Source organism: Puma concolor, chromosome B1, assembly GCF_028749965.1.
Source record: "Puma concolor isolate L17-30 chromosome B1, mPumCon1.1.hap2, whole genome shotgun sequence".
Taxonomy (NCBI): domain Eukaryota; kingdom Metazoa; phylum Chordata; class Mammalia; order Carnivora; family Felidae; genus Puma; species Puma concolor.
The window spans coordinates 109,573,827-109,595,934 of record NC_141670.1 but is presented as its reverse complement, the minus strand read 5'-3'; the positions used below and the strand labels follow the sequence as shown (position 1 = coordinate 109,595,934).

General features: G+C 35.3%; 1 protein-coding gene across 2 annotated transcripts in view; it reads right to left on the bottom strand.

Annotated features, from left to right (window-relative positions):
- Positions 1-22,108, bottom strand: part of LOC112858277 (N-heparan sulfate sulfotransferase 4) — a 432,421-nt gene that overhangs the window by 385,165 nt on the left and 25,148 nt on the right. For both annotated transcript variants that reach the window (XM_086704323.1, XM_025921652.2), the window contains exon 2: positions 1,021-1,148. The gene's annotated coding sequence lies outside the window, so the exon portion shown is untranslated. The remainder of the gene's footprint in view (positions 1-1,020; positions 1,149-22,108) is intronic.

Below are 22,108 nucleotides of genomic sequence, written 5' to 3'. Positions count from 1 at the left end.
TTTTGCACTGTTTCCCACATTTTACACATATCCATAATCTCATTTGAAGTGAGGGATTCTCCTGCCTTTTTCCCCTCCTCCTCTGCAGACAAGATGCAGATGTAGATGTCTTATAAAATCTTGCAATTTCAGCCATTCCCATACCATGTTTGTACTTCTTGATGTATTTCCTCCTTAATTTCCACCATAATCATCTCCTTCTTACAGCCTTTCTTTTCAACCTTTTTCTGCATGGGAGCCATTGTATATGCTTGTACGAATGTTGACTATAGTACAGTATTAATAAACTCTTGTCATATACTGTATTTAATGTAACTGGCAATAAGACAGCAGAGGAAAGGGTCTGTATCTGCAGGCAACCTGACCCAGAATGAAGCAAAGCATTCCTAAACTTATTCTTGTATGGAAAAGCAAAGGACTGTCCATAGGTGCCTTGAAGTGACAAAAGATACACTGGTGCCAGGTGTGAACACCTTCCAAAGTTCTGAAAATTCACTGATTTCTGCCAAACACTGCAGCCTGAGACCAAGCATCTGAGCCTGGGAGACAATCACCCACAATCCAACAGTGAGAGAGGGAAAGAAGAGCCATTGGCTCAGTTGTGATCATGAAACATTTGGCATCATGTACTACTCATATTGAAATACATCACTCATTTATCAAGTTAAAATTTATTAGAAATGTTGGCTTGTCTTGTGGAACACTCGCAGAACAAGTTACTCGCAATCCAAGGTTTTACTGTATTCAACAGAACACGTATATGAGTTTTCATAAAAGCATTATGCATAAAAGCTAGTAACTAGAAACAGCCCAAAGACTATTGACAGAAGAATGAGTAAACATATTTTGTCCTATCTGTAAAAGCAAATATATCTTAGTAATGAGAATACACAAATTGCTGCCATACAGAACACCAAGGCTGAATATCAAATTCTTGATATCGAATGAAAGAACCAGACATAAAATGGAATATATTATATGAATCCAGTTATAGATAGCTCAAATCCACGGATGACTTACCCAAGGCTCTTAGATAAGAAGAGGAGGAACAGTAAATTCAAAGGGATCATTGGGCATCTTGCCTGTGCATGTCCTTGGTCCAAGGGTGTTTGCAGTCAGCTTTGGATCCCATTTCTTGTCACCAAAAACTGTTAAAAAATATTGAAGAAAACAATTTAGGTGATACAAACAAACTTTATTTAACACTTTATGAAATAGACAGTCTCTCTTTGGAGAACTGCAAAATGGGTCAGAGGGCAGGAAGCTTTTATTAGATGAAGAACAAAGAAAAAGGAAGACACAAGTAGAAAATATCTGATTGACTGGATCCACATAGTCAGCCTTGTTTGGGGTACAAATGCCTAAAAGTGGCTTAGAGTTGGGGGACTGGCTGGATATATTGTGTTTGTGTTCAAGCTGAGCATTTACAAGGGCATGAAGTTTGTCTAAGTTTTGGTTTGCTGACATTGCACCTGTGCAGGAGTGGCTCCATCTTGGGACTAAAAATTTATTTCAAGAGCACCAAAGCTAGTTTTCAGTAGAGTTCCTGCAAACTCTGTTACTTTGAGCTTCTGCTTTCAGGAATGCATAAGACATGGAGGGCATGCCTCTAGTCTGCCTTTGGTGCAGACCTGGATTGGAGACTCCACATAAAACAGAATCTTAACAGCTTAATGAAAATTAAACCCCCCACCACACAGAAAAAGACAGATTGAAAAACTTAAATCTTGACCTTGATAGTGGGTAGAGAAAAAAATAGCCTCTGCATTCACAATCAGAAGCTGGTCTTTACTTGGCATGCAGTCCAATGAAAATAATACAATTCAAAATTCTTCGAGTGATTAATATATTTTAACATATTACAAATGAAAAGGTAAGGATCTTATTACATTGATAAATAAAGGAAAATAGGCAATCAAATTCAACATTCATTCTGTATTAAATTTTTAGCAAAAGAAACAGAAAGTCTTTTCTTTAACTTAGTAAGTACATGTACAAAAATAATTAACAAATATCACACTTGATTGAAGAAAAACTGAAAGCATTCTTTCTAACATCAGGAACAATGCAAGGATGCCTGCCATCATTATACCTAATAAAATATAATGAGGTCCTTGTCAGTGCAGACAGGGGAAAAACAAAGTAGACATAGGAATAAAAAGGAGTTTTTATTATTTACATAAGATGTAATTCTCCACAGAGAAAACTTCCCCAAAATCTACTGCTAAACCAATAGAGTTAATGACAGAGTTTAGGATACAAAAATACAAAATAAAAAATAAAAAAAAATGGGGCACCTGGCTGGCTCAGTCATAAGAGCATATGACTCTTGATCTTGAGGTTGTCAGTTTGAGCCCCACATTGGGTGTAGAGATTACTTAAAAATAACATAACATAACATAACATAACATAACATAACATAACATAACATAAGTAAAACAAAATAAAATAAAATACAAAAATCAGTTCATTTCTAAAATCCAGCAGCAAATAACACATTTCTTAGTAAAATAAAATAAAAAGTGATCATTTACAAGGGCAAAAAAAAATAGAAATAAATCTTTTTTTAAGGAATAAATTTAAAAAATTTTTTTCTAACGTTTATATTTGAGAGAGAGAGAGACGGGGGGGGGGATGGGCAGAGAGCGAGAGGGAGACACAGAATTCAAAGCAGGCTCCAGGGTCTGAGCTGTCAGCACAGAGCCCCTACACAGGGCTCAACTCACCAGCTATGAGATCATGATCTGAGCTGAAGTCAGACTTAACTGACTGAGCCACCCAGGCATCCCAGGAATAAATTTTTTTTTTTTAAGTTTGTTTTGAGAGAGAGAGAGACAGAGAGAGAAAGAGAGAGAAAGTATGAGGGGCAGAGAGAGAATCCCAAGAAGGCTCTGCACTTAGAGGGATGCGGGGTTCAGACTTTTGAACTGTGAGATCATGACCTGAGCCCAAGTCAGACTGTCAACTGACTGAGCCACCCAGTCAGGGGCCCCGGAATAAATCTTTTTCAATGTATAAAATTTATAGAAAGCAAAGTATGAAATTTTACTGTAAATCATTAAGGCAAATCTGAAAAAAATGGTAGAAATACAACTATTTCAAGGATTGAGAGATTCAACACTGTTATGATATAAACTTAAACTGATAGACTGTAATTGTAATAAAATTCTCAATGTGGTTTGTTTCACTCAATTTTACATTTTATTTAGCAATATGATTCAAATGTTTGTATGAAAGAGTCAAGTACCAAGAATATTAAAAGGCATTCTGGAAAAGGAACAATGTTTAAAGACTGGGCCTTCTAGATATTAAAAGGTAGCTAAAAGATGCAGTAACTAACACAAGGAGGATTTAGTGTGACAAAAACATATACAAAGGGTACTGAGGAAAGAGCTTAGATCTAGACCCAGGGCACTGAAATAGACCCATGCAAATATTGCAACCTGATTTGAGATAGAACAAGAACAGCACAGTGGTTTTTGGAAACAATAGATTCTTAAATCAAAATGTGATAGTAGTACCAATAACAACAAAACAATAATAGCTGCTTTGGGATAAGGGGAATATAAAAAGCTACTACTTTCTTCCATTTTCTTTATTTATAAAAATAGAAAACAATATCAAATATTAAAAATGAGTGAATGAAAGGTAAGGAAGTGGTGACTATAAACAACTTTTGAAGTTTGGCTATGAAGAGGGAATTTAGACACTAGTCTTAGAGAAACAACCAGAGGACATTATAATGCTGGTATATAGAGCATATTTTTGGGTGATATGAATGATCTATTTAAGAATGAAACTTTGGGGTGCCTGGGTGGCTCAGTCGGTTGAGCATCCGACTTCGGCTCAGGTCATGATCTCACAGCTTGTCAGTTCAAGCCCCGTGTCAGGCTCTGTGCTGACAGCTCGGAGCCTGGAGCCTGCTTCAGATTCTGTGCCTCCCTCTCTCTCTACCCCAACCCACTTGCATTCTGTCTCTGTCTCTCTCAAAAATAAACATTAAAAAAACAAAACAAAAAAAGAATGAAACCTTCATGATGCAAGAAGGTAAGTCAGTCAATTATTTAAAAGTTTGTCAGTATAGGGAACTCCTAATCCTCTCAAATTTGATAAAATTAAAGCATAGTTAAAATGAAGACATTATGACTACAAGCTGGAATAGCACACTAGGTTTTTTTCCAAGTCTCTAAAACATTTCAGAAAAAAAAAAAAAAAAAAGGAAATTAGCTGAAAGAAAAAAAATGCAGGAATATTTCTGGTATAATTCTTTTCACAAGGAAAAATATAATGTAGTCATCAGTGTAAAATACATGGATATCATGAGACCAAAGGAGATAATTTGATACAATTTTATTTTCTTTAGTTTCTGTGAGGAAACTAAAACTTTTTTTCTTTTTTAAAGTTTATTTATTTTTGAAAGAGAGAGAGAGAGAGAAAGAGAGAATGAGCAAGCTGAGGAGGGGCAGAGACATAAGGAGAGAGAAGCCCAAGCAGGCTCCGTGCTGTGAGCATGGAGCCTGATGAGTGGCTCGAACATATAAATTGTGAGATTACGACCAGAGCTGAAATCAAGAGTTGGACACTTAACCAACTGAGTCAACCAGGCACCCCTTAAAAATATTCTTCCTTGATGGAAGTTAAAAAGTTATTCTTTCAAGTTTCTTATTTATAGAAAGGGGTATAGGTCTACTAAACTACTTTAGAACTTATAAATACATGAGGGCAGAAGTATGGATTAAGTTATAGTTACTATAGTTCTTCCTTGATGCAAAACTCTACATATCTATTTTGTTGTACTTTTAAGACAACCTCAAAATTATAATTCTAATTTATATTAATTTGCAAATTATTTAATAGGAGTTAAACAAAGAATCTTGATAGATGTTACCACTATTCATCAAAATATGGTCCTTCTGTATTTCTGGGCATTGGAGAAAATTGCATTTCCCTATCCCCTTGAATTAAATACTGATCATGTGACTTGTTTTGGCCAATCTAATGTGAAGAGAGTGAGGCATCTTATGTTGGAAGTCAGTTACACATTTTTCAGTTCAACTCCTCCTTGCTTCATTGTTTGTGAAAACATATGCTGATGTGAAGGTGCCATAATTTCAAGAGCAGCCTGGAATTCTGAGTAATTATAAGGGCAGATGCTCTGAGATGTTTTCTTACATACTCAGTGATGTGTGAGCAAAAATAAATATTGAGTTAAGCCAATGAAAATTTAGGATTGCTATTACCACAGCATACCTTAGACCTTGTTGAAAGACTTAAGAAGCTAAAGTAGAAAGTAGAGCAGGAGAATTAAACCCCAGGAGAATTAAAAGAAGCTGGGTAGAAAAGCCAAATCTTCTGGGTGCCTGGGTGGCTCATTTGGGTAAGCAACTGACTTCAGGTCAGGTCATGATCTCATGGTTGGTGAGTTCAAGCCCTGTGGTGGGTTCTGTGCTTACAGCTCGGAGTCTGGAGTCTGCTTCAGATTCTGTGTCTCCCTCTCTCTCTCCCCTTCCTCCACTCATGCTCTCTCTCTCTCTCTCTCTCTCAAAAAAAGTAAACAACAGCAACAAAAAAAAAAAAAAAAAAAAGAAGAAAGAAAGAAAGAAAGAAAGAAAGAAAGAAAGAAAGAAAGAAAGAAAAAAGAAAAGCCAAATCTTCAAACTAGTCTTAGGAATGAAGTCTTAGGAAGAGTCTTAGGAAGTAAGGAGTTCTATGTGTAAGAAGCAATAGAAAATATTATGGCATGGTATATAGTTCAAACTATTTATTTCTCCTAGAACTATGTATGAATGTTATTTAGTTATCCTTATTAATATAGTTTTTGTTTATTAGTACCTTATTGAAATTTCATTTCATTTTTTTTTTCTACTTTAAAAGGCTTTATAGCTCTGAGACCAGAAGAGCTAAGTCTAGGATTTTGAGCTGTGATTTCAGAAAACAGAATAAGACTGAAATAAAGTTTCACTATGCATATTTTTTAAAAAAAGAAAACTTCTAGCATTTTATTACTGCTCTATGGTGAGATTATCTTGTAAAGTTTACAGCGAGTAAACATAGGTAATTAAACATTAAATAGTTGACTCTGATATTCATATTTTAAGAAGATGTAACACATCATTGATCTTGTACTTATGTCTTTGTCATTTCATTTTAGGCACTTGGGTCTATTTTACGAAAATACTCCTAAAAAAGTCTTAAGACTCACAACTGAAAATATTCCCACCAAATAATTTCAGAAACCTATTCCTTATGGTTGGGAAGGCACTCCTGCATATATTAATGAGAAAAGATTATTTTTCAGTGAATTCCAGGAATATTGTTTTAAAATTTTCATACTCTGCCTTTCCTGTTTCCCTTCTTACTGACTTTTAATATTAGAACAAACAACAATATTGGTTTTATTTCAAAGGCCAAATTACAGAAAACAATAAACTGGCTAAAAGTAAGACAGAACTATTATATAAAATCAAACAAGAAACTAAAACTCAAAAATTCAAATTACCACTTTGTCCTTACTTTGGCTTGCTTGTGGGAATTTATTGAAGAAGTCTTTTAAACTTCATCAAAAATCCCTCATGCCAGTTAATGATAGAATGGGGGAAGAAGAGGTTTTGCTATGTTTAAATTCCATTAGAGCATTGTGGGTTTTCACTTCCTAAGTGGATTATTTAACTTCCGAAGAAAATCCTTTGAGGTCTAAGCTTATTTGCTTTCAGGAAAAATATGGCTTCAGTCACTTAGGAAAAAAATAAAAAAAAAAAGACAACAGTAATCTTTAAAAATATATACTTAGAAAATATTTCCCTATCATGAATATGTAGCTGAAATTCATTTTTAAATTAAATTGTTAGTTATAATGCATAAATTTAAATTTTCAATTAGAAATCAGCTAAACTGAGCATCAATCAGTTGCAATTTTTTTTCTTCATTTCACTTAAAGAAGGAAGCATTAAATAAGAACGAATAGCTCATAATGGTAATAACGTAAAATAATAAAAAATATACCATGAGTTGCTTCAAACCTTATGATACAGTTATTATCCAAATTGTTGTGCTAGATTTTTATAAAATATGGATTCAATTCTAGAGCCTCAGGCAAGATAAAATTTGCATTTGCTTGGCCTATATATAGGCCATTGATAAATACATTAGATAAATCCAAGATTATATGAGATAAAATGCATAGAAGTATTTTTGATACATTTATACCAATTGTATCAATCATGTATATTCAAATATCGCAAAACCAATGCTTTTCCTAAGAACTACATCCTTATGGGGCACCTGGGAGGCTCAGTTGGACTTTGGCTCAGGTGTGGGTTCAAGCCCGGCACGGTGCTCTGTGCAGATGAGCTCAGAGCCTGGAGCCTGCTTGGGATTCTGTCTCCTGCTGTTTCTGCCCTTACCCCGCTCATGCTGTGTCTCTGTCTCTCAAAAATAAATAAACATTAAAAAAAAAGAATGATATCCTTTCTAATAACTTGACACTGAAGCTTCTGTTTAGACAAAAAGGATTGACAGGTCACATTTATCTCATGAAAACTCACTAATGTAGGAATTCTAAATATATAAAACCCCATGAGGTCAAAAAGAACAAGAGAGCAAATCACTGCAGTGGAGAAGCCTGGCTCCTCACTTCGCCAATTTACAACACAATGCCTCCAGGGGGCATGGCTGACATGAAAAACAACTGTTTCCACAGCTCTTGGAAACTTAAGTCATTGAAGAAGCAGAGGTAAGATGGGGAGCTGAAAACAGGACTTGCTATAAAAGTTTGTATTTTGTATAAAAGTTTGTCACTTCCTTACAACCGATTGAGGTCCTCCGTATTGACAAAATGCAGGCGGCTCCTGTGGCCAGGCCCACGTCACCAATGCAAACCTGAGACGGCCGACATTTAGGGAAAAGCCTCACCCTCACGGCCAAAGAAACCTAACACACACCAATGACAATCCTCCAGCTCGGCTGCAGTTGAGTTTACCTTGGCTTAGAAAAGCGGGCTTCTCAGCCAATCACGCCCGCTCTCTGTGCCGCCTCTCCTCACGCTCTAGGAAACGCGCTTACCCAAAATCCCTCGGGAGGTGGCAAACCCTGGCCTTCGTCTCGCGAGGCCCCGCGAGGCTCCCAGCTCACGGGTTGTTTTCCCTTGGATGAAGGACATCAAACTCATTACAAAGTTATTTCGTTTCCACTTGAAAGTTTCAGTGGTGAGGTCGGATGCAGGCTGCTGAAGTCTCAGTACTGCTCCTAGACGCAGGTGAAGGGACCCACAGGCTCTCCAGGGATCTGCGGTAAGCTTTTCTCGGTTCTAGCTCCGCTTATTTTGCGTTCTGAACGTTTGAAGTTTGTTTACCCTAATCCTTCTGGATAAAAAATTGGAGTGTGAGAGAATCCAGATTTTCATGGTGAGACTTAGTAGGCCACAATATTTGGGTTTGTGGCCGATCTCATCAATAAGGTAAGCTCCTCAGGGAGGATCTGATGGATCTCAGAAACAAGAAGTCTGGTTTTATTAGGGAGAATTGTTTCAACAAAGGGAAATAATTGGTACTCCTGAATTTTGGAAAGGAAAGTGACAGCCTTTAGGTAACTTCAAAGCCACAGAGTAAGTGCACAGTATGAACTGCTGTGGGGGGTCTTTGGGGGGATATAAGGTAGGAAATCCAGACTGTTTTAATCAACAGCATATCAAAATCTAAGTAGGCATAACTTAGAGTATTAAAAGCTCACTGTAAAGAAGTCATCTCTTGAAAGGCATAACAGGTCTGTTGGTAATGCAAATGTCAGAAGCCAAAGCCACAAAATTGGTGGCCAGGTGTCAAGCATTTAAAAGTTATTAGAGCACTTGCCACCTAACTGTAAACTCCTGTGCTAGGATAAGTTGGTCATGGAATGGGTTAGGTTGATACTGGGTCACTAGCTAACCTCAAGAAAATTTCTGTGCTGATAGGTACACTGTAAAATACTATAAAATCCCCATCCCAGTGGCACATCCATCTTAGGTATGTGCCAAGAGACCCAAGGCTTAGCCAAAGAAATGGGATCCTCAAGTTTCAAAGAACTGAGCACACCACATTCTGGCACACCTGCTTCCTTTGCTAAGAACCATGGTCCCAGAATTACAATGGCCTTTACAGGAAGCATTCCAATTAGATAAGATTTTTCATCTGAGGAGTGCGCTTAAAAGTGAGAATACCCAAATCAGACAAATGCAATGAGAAACCTATTTTGATGGGCATGCATAAGTTTCCAAAAGACTTCAGGATTACAGAATAATAATTTCATTGAAAGATTCATAGCAAAAGAGTAATGAAAAGTTAAAGACCCAAGAGATACCTTAACAAAAAAAAAAAGACTATTTAGACTGATGTGACTGTTACTACTCCCTTCTGCCCTCCTTTGCCTGAGTACTCACAGTCTACTGTACCTCTATCTGAATTGCCTTTCCACTCTGAAGAGACCACAAGACCGTAAATAAGTCATTGACCTTACAGACACTTCACTCCAAGGAGGGCCTTCATGTGGGCCTCTCTCAGTGTTGACAGGACTCTTGAGGGATTCTCCAGTAAACTGCTACCAGCTATTCCCTTAAACTGCAAAAGGGAAACTAAAAATTAATTGAAAACCTTGCTAAAGTCAGGTAGATACCAGAACTACACTCTCTACTTTAAATTGGGTGTAAGCTCTGGCTCTAAAGGTTTGCCTTCTGGAGAAACACAATACTTGGGAACTACCAGCATAGAAAAAGGCATGACCAGGCCTGAGGCCATAAACAGGATTTAGTAAAAAGTAGAAACCAAGTAGCCATTTCCCACCCTCTCAGGGCATAAACACTGCAATCTGGTATGTGTCCTGCAGCAGGAAATAGGATGCCACTGAAGACAGACTCCTTGCAGATCTTCCCACTGTAAAGGCGTCCAGTCAACCAATTCTATATGGAGAGCTTCCTGTCAACCTCAAGTGTCTCAATATTAAATGTAATAGGACAGTAAAGGAGTTTCAGATGTTTAAGAAAAGCCACTAACATGAAAAACGAGAGGCCAAAACCAACAAATTAGAAAATTGTTAAAAGGAAGCCAGTGCACAAAGTAGAAGATTAAGTAAAACAAATTGCCATATAAAGAGTTGAGAAGATATTATATTATTATAGTAAGTGCTCAGCTCAGAGTAATGAGAGAAAGAGAAAAAGGACTTGGATAAAATAAAAACAATTAATGAATTGAAAGGTGAAATTGATAAAATTTTGCATCATGGGGGTGCCTGACTCAGTCATACTACTCTTGATACTGGGGTTGTAAATTCAAGCCCCATGTTGAGTATAGAAATTACTTAAAACTTTTTTTTTTTTTTTTTGCATCATGTCTCCAGACTAGAAAATGAGTCCTGCAGAGGTAGGACACTCAAGGAACAGAGAAGCAAGACAGAGATTTGGTTCAATTTGGCCCTTTCTTAGGAGAACTGGCAGCTAGTATTTTGCAATGTATATAAAAATTTAACTGATAATAGTGATAATTATTAATTATTTAAATATAATTGATACATATTAGTTTCAGTTTTACAACATGTTTGTATATTTGTGAAATGATCACAATAAGTCAAATTAATATTTGTCACATTACGTGGCTACAAAAAATTGCTTTTTCTTGTGATGAGGACTTTTTTTTTTTTTCAACGTTTATTTATTTTTGCGAGAGAGAGAGACAGAGCATGAACGGGGGAGGGGCGGAGAGAGAGGGAGACACAGAATCGGAAACAGGCTCCAGGCTCTGAGCCATCAGCCCAGAGCCCGACGCGGGGCTCGAACTCCCAGACCACGAGATCGTGACCTGGTTGAAGTTGGACGCTTAACCGACTGCGCCACCCAGGCGCCCCCTGTGATGAGGACTTTTAATGTCTCTCAGCAACTTCCACATATGCAGTACAGGATTATTTACTGTAGTCACCATGCTGTACATAACATACCCATGACTTTTTAATTTTATAAATAGAACTTTGTACTTTTTTGCCTCCTTTACCCATTTTGTCCCCTACCCTCCCTCATCCTCCATGTCTGGCAACCACCCATCTGTTCTGTGTACCTATAAACTTGGTTTTATTGGTTTTTAATTCCACATATAAGTGAGGTCATATAGCATTTGTCTTTTCTCTGACTTATGTCACTTAGCATAACATCCTCAAGGGCCATCCATGTTGTAAACAGCAAGATTTTGTTCTTCTTTATGGCTGAATAGCATTACATTGAGTGGTGTGCGTGTGCGCATGCGTGTATGTGTATCTATGTGTATCACATCTTCTTGAGCCATTCATTCACATAAAGACACTTTGGTTGCTTCCATGTCTTTATTATTGTAAATCATGCTGCGCTGAACTTGGGTGTGCATATATATATATATATATATACACACATATATATGTGTATATATGTGTATATATATATATGTTGATAAATACTCAGCAGTGGAATTGCTGGATCATATGGTGGTTCTATTTTTAATTTTTTTAAAGGTTTATTTTATTTTATTTTTTTATGTGAGAGAGAGTGTGCGTGCGTGCATAAGCGGGTGAGGAGCAGAGAGAGAGATATACACACAGAATCTGAAGCAGGCTCCAGGCTTGAGCTGTCAGCACATAGCCGTGCACAATGCTCGAACCCATGAACCAGGAGATCATGACCTGAGCCGAAGTCGGATGCTTAACTGAGTGAGCTACTCAGGTGCTCCAGTATATATTTTAAATCTAGAAAAAAAAGGTAGTGTACGTAGTGGTTTAAATTTCACTAGTGGTCATTTTATACTTACACTCATTGCTAAATGTAATGTGCTAATTCAGTTTTTTATTAGGAGTTTTAAGAGTGAGTAAGGATTTAGTGATGTCTTAAAGTTGAGATTGCATTTTACCATAAGTAATTGAAAATTAAATTATATTTACTTATAGAAATAGGAGTTTATTTTTCTTATAAAACAAATCTGGAAGTATGTCATGGCTGGTGTTAGTTTAGAGAAGTCCAAGGGGGCCAATGTCACTAATATTATCTTGGTCTTTCCCTATGGTCTTAAGATGACTTCTCAAGTTGTAGTTATAAAAGATTTGTGGTCAAGGAAGGAGTCATCTAAAGGATTAACAGGAATGAGATCTTGTATGGAAGTAGCTAGCATTAACCCAAGTGAAATGAGCAATTTTCCCTCTTGTTATCTTCTTACATCATTTACCTAATTTGAGATGTATACACACACACACACACACACACACACACACACACACGTACATATCAGTTTATTAGATTTGTTTTGTCAGGAATTTTGTGGTTTTCTATCTTCACTTTCAGAAGTTATCTTTCAGATTTAATGTTTACAATAAGTTTTATAAAATTATGTATAAAAATTACTTAGAGAAAACTTATTTAAGTGCTCATGTGATGATTTTTAGTTGTGTTTTTGAAATACCACTTGTGAATTGTATTTTGTATATTCCATGGTGTTAATATTCCCATGCTGCTGTCTCCAAATTTTGGGGTCTCTACCTTATTACCTTGATAGCCTAGGAAAAATTCTCAGTATTAGAAAACAAAAATGATCTTCCACCACTAAATATTGTTGTGAAATCTTTGGCCACTCTTGATTTTTGTTTGGTTAGTTTTTCTGTCTGAATACTTCTAGATTATTTGATTAAAAAAATTCCAGGGGCGCCTGGGTAGCTCAGTCGGTTAAGCGGCCGACTTCGGCTCAGGTCACGATCTCGCGGTCCATGAGTTCGAGCCCCGCGTCCGGCTCTGGGCTGATGGCTCAGAGCCTGGAGCCTGCTTCCCATTCTGTGTCTCCCTCTCTCTCTGCCCCTCCCCCATTCATGCTCTGTCTCTCTCTGTCTCAAAAATAAATAAACGTTAAAAAAAAAAATTAAAAAAAATTCCACCTATTTTAAGGGTGGTGACCTATTTTTACTTTGAGAAATATCAATGAGCTATTACCATTTATAAGTTTTAGTTCTTTTTAAATGCACTGTTTTTTAAAAATCTGTTTTAATTTGGTTATTGTTTCTGCTCTGTTAGTTCTGGTTACTTCTAGATGTTGCATCACCATTTCAGGATTTCTAACAACTTCTCAGCTATTGTTTTTATCTTGTTTCTTTACTTCACATGCTATGAGTGGTTCTCAACTTTTCTTTTAGTTTTCTGATTTTTTTTTTGTAGCATTCAGTTCTTTATGAATCTAAATTTGATTTTAATACGGCTTTGTGTTAATTACCTTCCAATGTCTTTTTTCTTGCACGTGATCTTTACATGCATTCTAATCACTTTGTTCATTTCAGCTTGTTAATTTATCTCATTTTTCATCATTATCTCTTCTTTGACAAATTCTCAGAATTCTAAAAATTTAGTAATTTTAGTAGACTTGTTGGGTTGTATTGAACTGTGATCCTCCTTTACTTCATGTTCTAGAATCTTATCATGTGCAAATCTATGTAATTAGACCAGTAGTCCACAGTGTGGTTTGGTGTGGAGGCTGCTAACAAGTATAGAATAGTAGCAAAGTTAGTAATTCCCTCTGACCTCCACCACCATTCAGGAAATGAAATGTGTGTGTAAGAAATGCTTTCAGGTTTCTATTGGGGAAGAGAAGATATTAGAAGAGATATGTGAGTTTTATTTATGTTAGGAAATAAGAATAAGGATTAGTAAATTGTGTTTATAATGTCCCTGGAGATTCTGTCATAATTCCAGTACCTTTATTCTGTTTTGATTTGTTTAAGGGATGATACCATTAATGATAAACAGGTATCCATTAAGTTTATTTTTATGTATTATTCCACATACATTTTTATAATGAGAATGTCTATCTTGTGTTAGCTGAGTCAGGTTCTAGATTATTTCTCTTTTTGTTATTATGCTTAGAGGTATAGTCCCAACTGCAAATAAGAATATTGACAGATATTTGCTTTTACTTCTATAGTTTCAGGTTTTGCATCCTGTATCTATATTTACTTATCCATAAGGTGATAAGGTGGTCAGGCTTAACCTTTTTTCCTATTTAAACAACTCATAATTGCCATGGTCCTTTATATTAGTGTGTTATGCCTCAAAATTTATATGTATTTTATATTAATATTGTTACTAATACTAAATGATTCCTTGAAAAATGTTTGAACTCAAGACAAAGTTGAGGAAAGGGCATTGTGTATTATTTTTTGCCAAATTATTCTACTTATATGATACAGTTCTAAGGTCACAGTGCTTAAAATAAACTCTGCTAGATTAAATATAACTTTTAATTATAGTGCTGTTCATACAATATCTCTAATCAGAAGCCTTTTTCAGGTTTATACAAAGGTGCTCTGAACATGCAGTTTTAACCTCTACTGATTCAAGGACTCCGTCATCATCCCATTTTCCAGGGTGAGGTGATTTCTAATTACTGCACATCCTGGTGTTTAATTTCATGTGATAAGCTTGTAACTAATAAGTAAATATGCCTGCTTGTTTCTGAGAATTAAATAATTTGGATAGAATTAAAAAAAAAGATTTAAGAAATGAAAAAGGTGAATTTCAGAAAGCCAAGCATACTTTAAATGAGGTTTACTCTAATTATTTTCCTGCTTGCAAAAAAAAAAACAAAAACAAACTCCTCTTTTGCCCTTTCATAACTGATATAAAATAGATTTAAATGGAAAAAAATACAACCATTTGTTGTTGGTTTATAATAGTGTTTTTAAAAAATCACAGAAAATGGGCCAATTAGTTTTTTCAAAATATATTATAATGGGGCAAATATGTGCTATGTTATCTAATGTTTTTTATTTTATTTTTTGATAGAGTGAGGCATTTAAGATCTTCAAATAAGTGTTCAGAGTCAAACTGAAGCATAGCTTTTACTATACCTCTTTCAGAAAATATTTTTTTCAAAATCATTCCTTCTGTGTATATTTTTAAAGATACAAGATATATCCTACCTAAAGATAAGATCTGCTGATTAATGAACTTTAAATTTATGATGAATGGTGTAACTTCAGATTATCAGTACTATAACATTAACAAAATACCTCTGTGTGTTATTTGTGAAGTAGAGGTGTGCTATTACTGTTGAAGGAGTCGGGCGAATTGCAGTCTGTTTAAGAAATGCACATTATATTCAAGTATGGCTTGGTATTCCCTTGCTGTTCACTCTTTTGAGTGCAAAAAGTGGTTTTTGCTAACTCCATTTTGCTGCTCATGGAAAGCTGAAAAATCAATAGCTGCAGGTTGATGAAACCTAAATCCATTTGATTCCTTTCCACCAGTGCCATTATGCAGACAGTCAAGTGTGATGTATTTAGTTCATGCAGTACTTATTACTCTCAAGCACAGCTTCTCATCAGGGAAAAATTAGACCAGATGAGAAGTAATCAAGAAATTCTGGAGAGGTTGCAAAGATCTTCTTTTTAACTGCTTCCTTTTTTTTCCTCTCTGTCTTTGACTCTCATAGTCTGCAAAAAAGAAAAGTTAAGATCTCCACCACAAAGCTCCAGAAAGTTCTGTAGAAATGTTTTGTGTCACCTTTTTTTTTTTTTTTTTTACATCAGTATTTGTACTTAGTAACAGTCACAATAAAGAACACTAGCTGGATAAATGCCAAATTAAGAAAAATTCCCCCTTACTAGAACTATTAGAGTCATCACTTTGGCAGAGTTGAACAAATAAAAAACTGCTAGAACTGATTTCGACATTTCCATTTTTTCTTAATAGGCTATTTAATAGGTAGACAGCTAAAAGTAGTTGTATAATCTGGAGGCTCAGAGCATGGTCTTTGGCAATCCCTTTCTGTTAATTACTAGCTTGATTAATCTTGAACACATTGTCCTCTCTGATCATCAATTTTATCATTTATGTAAGGGAATTATAATAATATCAGCCTCAGAATTTTGGAAAGAGAATAAAATGGGTAATCAATATAAAGCATTTAACACCATAAACATTCAATATGAATTATTTGTTAATATTAATCCCTTACATGGCAATGATTGGATATGAATATGCAGCAACTCTTTTTCTACTTTAGCAATGTTTTAGATATCTGACTTTAAAGTTACAGATATTTGACAGAATCTCCCATATTACATTGCTGTAATGTATCTATTACAATGAATAATGAAATGATCATCTGGTCCAACCTCCTGCTTTAGTAGTTAGAATGCTAAAATGACAGTTTACGTGATTTGCCTGAGTGCAAAACATCTGTGCTTGGTGAAGATGCAAGACTAGAACTTGGATGTCCTTGCTTTCAGAAGTGCCTTTTTTTTTTTTTTTTTTTTTTTTAAATGACTGTTTATTTTGAGAGAAGGAGAGGGCAAGTAGGGGAGTGACAGAGAGAGGGAAAGAGAATCCCTAGCAGGCACTGCACTGTTAAGCACAGAGCCCAACATGAACCCATGAACTGTGAGATCATGACCTGAGGCAAAATCAAGAGTAGCACAGTTAACCCACTGAGCCACCCAGGCGCTTGTCAGAAGTGTCTTTTTCTTTTATACTCACATCTGTGAGTTTATCTAGACTTGCTTTTCAGACATGGGTAGACAAGTTAAGCTCCAAATTACGGAAACTACAATTTAAGGTAAAAACTTGGTCACAGAGATATACATAAAGATCACCCTTACTAGAAGTGATACTAGTGGCTGACTACTTGGAATGAATTAGCAGCTGTCAAAAATCTGTGAACAATGGAATGAGAGCCATTGTGGTGGGCAAAGACACCTGGAAAGCTTTGAAACTGTCCCAGTGCTATCAGACAAAATAGTAAAATAAAGCAGAAATCTATCTCAGGAAGAAATTAATCTACCTTCTTAGACTTAAAGAAGTGAGAGTTGTGGTCTCTCTCATTTCTATGTTTATTTCAACTATGTTGGTTTTGCAGAAACCAAATGGATTGTAACAAATGGTAGTGGATTATCATAATTTCAACCAGTTGTTAGCCCCAGTCACATTTGTAGCCCTGTAAGAGGTATTTTTACCTAAATGTATCAAGACAGCCTTGGACACTGAGTATACTGCTATTAACATGATAAATGCATTCTTTCTAACTCTCCTCAGTTGAGAGGACCCAAAGCTGTTTGCATTTTGTGAAAAGAACACAGGAACATATTATTTTGACCGAAGGATATGTCAATGTTACTTTCTTTTCTCTGCTCAAAAATAATCTGCAGTACCTTGATTATTCTGATATTTTGCAGAACATCACACTGGCTCACTGTTTTAATTATATCATGAAAATTGAACCTAGTGAGCAGGAAATGGTGTTATATTTAATATGTCATGCTAAGACATATGGATGTCTGTTTATGGGAAATAAACTCTACAAAAATTCAGAGACATGACATATTAGTGAAAAATTTTAGGTTATTTGGCTAGAATGGTTGGTACATAATGGGGGCAAGGTGGAATGTATCCAGAATTCAGGGGATATACTGGATTGTGTCTTGGTACTTCCATGCTTTTATAGTGACCATAGCTCTAACAAGAAGAGGGACTCTTTAAGGAGGAATCAACCCACCATGAAAGCAATCTAGAACAGCTCAATTGCTGATTCAGGCTAAGAAAAATCTAGAATGTATGGCGTAAGAGGACAACAATGAATATAAAACAGTGACAAATACAGTTTGTTCCCATAACTTTATATAAAAACTAGCCACTAATTTGAAAACTCAATGACAAAAAAGACTTAAATGGTGCATGTGGTGGATAATATCAGAGGCCTGGGTTGCCTATCTTTTTTTGTCTCACATAATTGTAATTAAGACTTTGTGGACAGTTCTGTATGAGTTTTGATACACCTGGTGCCAATTGTAACTTGTCTGTTTCAACGCTTCTGCAGAGCTGATGACATAAATGGATTTATTCCAACATTCTGAATAGTAATCTGAAAACAAAAGCAATTAGTGCCCTTCAAAACAACCTTTAAAGACGCTGGTGATAGGAGCAGATGCAGATGCTCCCTGTGATTAACTCCTAGAAAACTGCTTGTTTCTAAGTTCTTGTTTCAGGCTCTGTTCCATGGGTTTCCCAGACTAAGATATCCTCTAAGAGTAAATCTAACTGCATGATTATAAGAGGTACATATTTTTGTAAAGCAATTATATCACAAGTTCACCTGATGAATAAAAATAGTTCTTTCAATTATGAGAGCCACAATTTTCATGATTTTCTTTTTATTTAATTTTTTTTGTGTTTATTTATTTTTTGAGAGACATAGAGCACAAGTTGGGGAGGGGAAGAGAGAGAAGGAGACACAGAATCTGAAGCAGGCTCCAGGCTCCGAGCTGTCAGCACAGAGCCTGACACGGGGCTCGAACTCACAAACCGTGAGATCATGACCTGAGTCAAAGTCGGGCACTTAACCTACTGAGACACCCAGGCTCTCCTTCATGGTTTTTTGATACAACTATTTTCTATAATCGATTATATGGAGAGATTATATATAATTATATATTATATGTACAATATATAATGCTTACTTCCTATTTATTGATCTCCACTATATATTTTATTTTTATTTTTATCTGTTTTTAAAGTTTATTTTGAGAGAGAGAAAGAGAGAGAGAAGAGGGAGAGAGAGAGAGAACAAGAGAATCCTAAGCAGGCTCCCTGTTATCAGTGCAGAGCCCAATGTAGGGCTCCATCCTTGCCTTGGCTCATAACCTGAGCCTAAACCAAGAGTCAGATGCTCAATCAACTGAGCCACCTAGGCATTCGTACCACTGCACATTTTAAATAAAGTTTTTTTCTTCCTTTGAGGTGGTTCCATCCAAATCAGTACCACTTTTGCTTTATTTTTTTTTTTTTTCTACCTTCACTTTCAATACTCCCCTATCTTTGAAATTTAAAGAACTGTGTTACATCATAAATGAATTAGGGAAAAACAGAAAGGCCCAGAACTTAGAAATGTAGTTCTGGAATCATGGGGGAATTAGATTAGGGAATCCAAATGCTTTACTGTTTGAATAATATATTTGTATGATATTAAATTTAGTAGGATTAGACACATAAGAGAATTGTTAAATTCATGCACAGACTGACTTTAGTTACCTTTTATAGTGCATTATTACTGGAAGCACTCATATTATATTGTGAATCTCTGTGGCATGTATTCATTAGAGTCTTTTATTACATTTTCAAAAGCTAGAAATGCAATTTATATCAATTTGCTTTCCATACTTCTTAGGGAATTTGATTGAATATGAAAAATTCTACTGAGTTTCTGTATGATGTACTAGTAATTTGGATATATACCTGTACAACACACTTGTTAAAATGTCTACCACTTTCAGATAATTCACTAAAAGTATGTATAAGGCTACCAATTCCTGCCAGCTTCACAGGGTCTAGAAATATTATTTCTGAATATACACACATATATAGGCACACAAACACACATAACTCTCTTGATTTTCTTTGCTACATTTTGCATTTGGCTTAGAACAGACACAGAAAATTAGAAAAGGGTGGGAAGGCAAGTTTCTCATATGATTCTCTAACAAGTCATTTGCTTAACAGTGTTTATTATATACCAACTATTAGTCCTCAGAGGCTTTCTGTGTGGTAGGTTTTATTTTATTTATTTAATTTTTTTAACAGGTGAAGATATATATTGGGGCTTAGAGAGGTTAGACAACTTGCCCTAGGTCTCACAGCTCATAAGTGGTACAGACATATTCAAATCCTTCTGGCTTTGTTTTAAATTTTAATATTTTCATGACCACTTATTCCTTTTTTTTGATGGAATATATTTGTCTTTTGCTTCTGCAAATGACTTATTTGAATTTAGATATATAATTGTGAATTGATATCTTATGTAATTTTCTGTGAATATATTTCATTCCCTCTTTACAGTCTCATCCTTATATTATGTTAACAAAAGTTTGGCTCATCTATAACTCTTTTTAGACTGTATGTTCTTTTGAAAGCAAGAACTTCATAAGTTGGATTATAATGGTATACATGAAAAACTCATACTTGTCAATGATTAGTAGTAAAGGTGTATGATTGTATCTCTGTCTTCTATATTGTACTTTATGAATTTGTTTCTTTAATATTATGCATATTAGCAAAATATACTTATATTACAGATATTACTATTTACATGTTTGAGTTACTTAAAATAGGTAAAATATTCAAAAATAATTTGACTTTGGATACTGAAATGGTCAAGAATTTCAAGAGATGCAAGAAAAAAGGAATAAATTACATATAATGAGAGAGGACTTTGAACTAATGATTTGAAGGAAATAAAATATGAAACCTATGTGGTTTGACTCTATACCAGTCAAAATAAAAACTGTTTAAAAATGAGGCTTGGTTAAATATCACTTTGTCTGGTCCAAAAATGTGACTTCATATGAAACTACACAGCCTATTGTTCTATTCCAAATGCAGAAATAACTGTAAGGCCAACAGACATGTAAATGTGACCTTTTGCCTTTGATGCGCCAAATTGAAATTGTGTGCAGGGGTGGCTGACTGGTTGTCGGTAGAGCATTCGACTCTTGGTCTCGGCGTTGTGAGTTCAAGCCCCATGTTGGGTGTAGAGCCTACTTAAAAGTAAATAAATAAATACCTCTTAAAAAAAGAAAAGAAGTTATGTGTGCAGTTATTATCAGAGAGAGAGACTTGGAGAATTCTTAAGGCTGCTTCACCCTTCACTAATTATTTCCAATTATTTGTTAGATATTTCTATATTATCAGGCAGTTTTTCCACAGTCCAGTACTGAATTTTTTCTGTTGTTGTCTAAGTCTGTTTTCTCTTAACTAATATCTGGCTCTTGATAGGTATTATAGCTTATTAACAGAATATAGCATTTAATTTTGGTATCATTCCATATCTTATTCCCTGGTTTATGGTGGGAACCTCAGTATATTTTTATTATAGTTTCTGTCACTTCATTTGCTATTTAAATTATTCTTACACTGCATTAAGTCCCCTTGTTTACTAATTACATACAATTATACTCAACGATAATTAAATATTAACTTAATTCTCATTATTACTTAGACCTAAACTAATTTCATCTTTTGCATGAAAAGACTGACTTTTAAATTCTAAATACTCAATTTTTAATAATTATGGATCTTATTATTAAATATATAGTTTTAAATTTACTGAATTTTTTCACTTTATAATTTTTATTTGGTTACAAAAAACTGAGCTCTTTTACTTAATTTTACCACCCTATCATAAAGCCCAGATTAAAAAAAAAATTATTTTCTTTTATTTTTGGGAGATACAGAGCGTGAGCAGGGAAAGTACAGAGAGAGAGGGAGACACAGAATCTGAAGGAAGCTCCAGGCTCTGTGTTATCAGCACAAAGCTTGATGAGGGGCTCAAACTCAGGAACCGTGAGATCATGACCTGACCCAAAGTTGGACATTTAGCCAACTGAGCCACCCAGGTGCCCCAAGATTTTTTTTCAAGGATGGATTCTATAAGAAAAGGAATCTCTTAAATAGCTAATGTAAAAATGAAAATTATGAATCATATATATCACTGTGAAACATTTTGGGGAGGTTGCTTATTGTACTGTCAGATAATGCCAGTATTTTCTTATATTTAGTAAAAACCAAATTATTTAATAGAGCTGCCAGGGCCACAGCCTAAATGTTTTTGTTTTTTTTTTCTTCTGAAGAAATCTGATTACTTTTTCCACACCGTCTATATAAATTTATTAATTTACCTGTTTGTAATTCTCTACTTTTTGAAATGACTAGATAGATGGTCTATAGACCATTTTATATATATATATATATAAAGGACTGGAACCAAACCATAATTCACAAGGCAGTGTCTGTGTCTTACTTAGAGCTTGATACATTCTTGATGACCTAAGGACATACCTCTAACCCATTCCTCAGTGAGGAATCTTTGGTGTAGCGCCTCAATTTCAGTTTCTCCAGAACTTTCTCCAGAACTTTCAGTGAACAGCAGCTATAGCTGTGGCATCATAAGGACAGCAGTTATTTATTTATTTATTTATGTATTTATTTTTGAGAGAGAGGGAGAGTGAGAGCGTGCCTATAAACCAGGAAGGGGCAGAGAGAGAGAGAGACAGACAGACAGACACACACACACAGAATCTGAAGCAGGTTCCCGGCTCC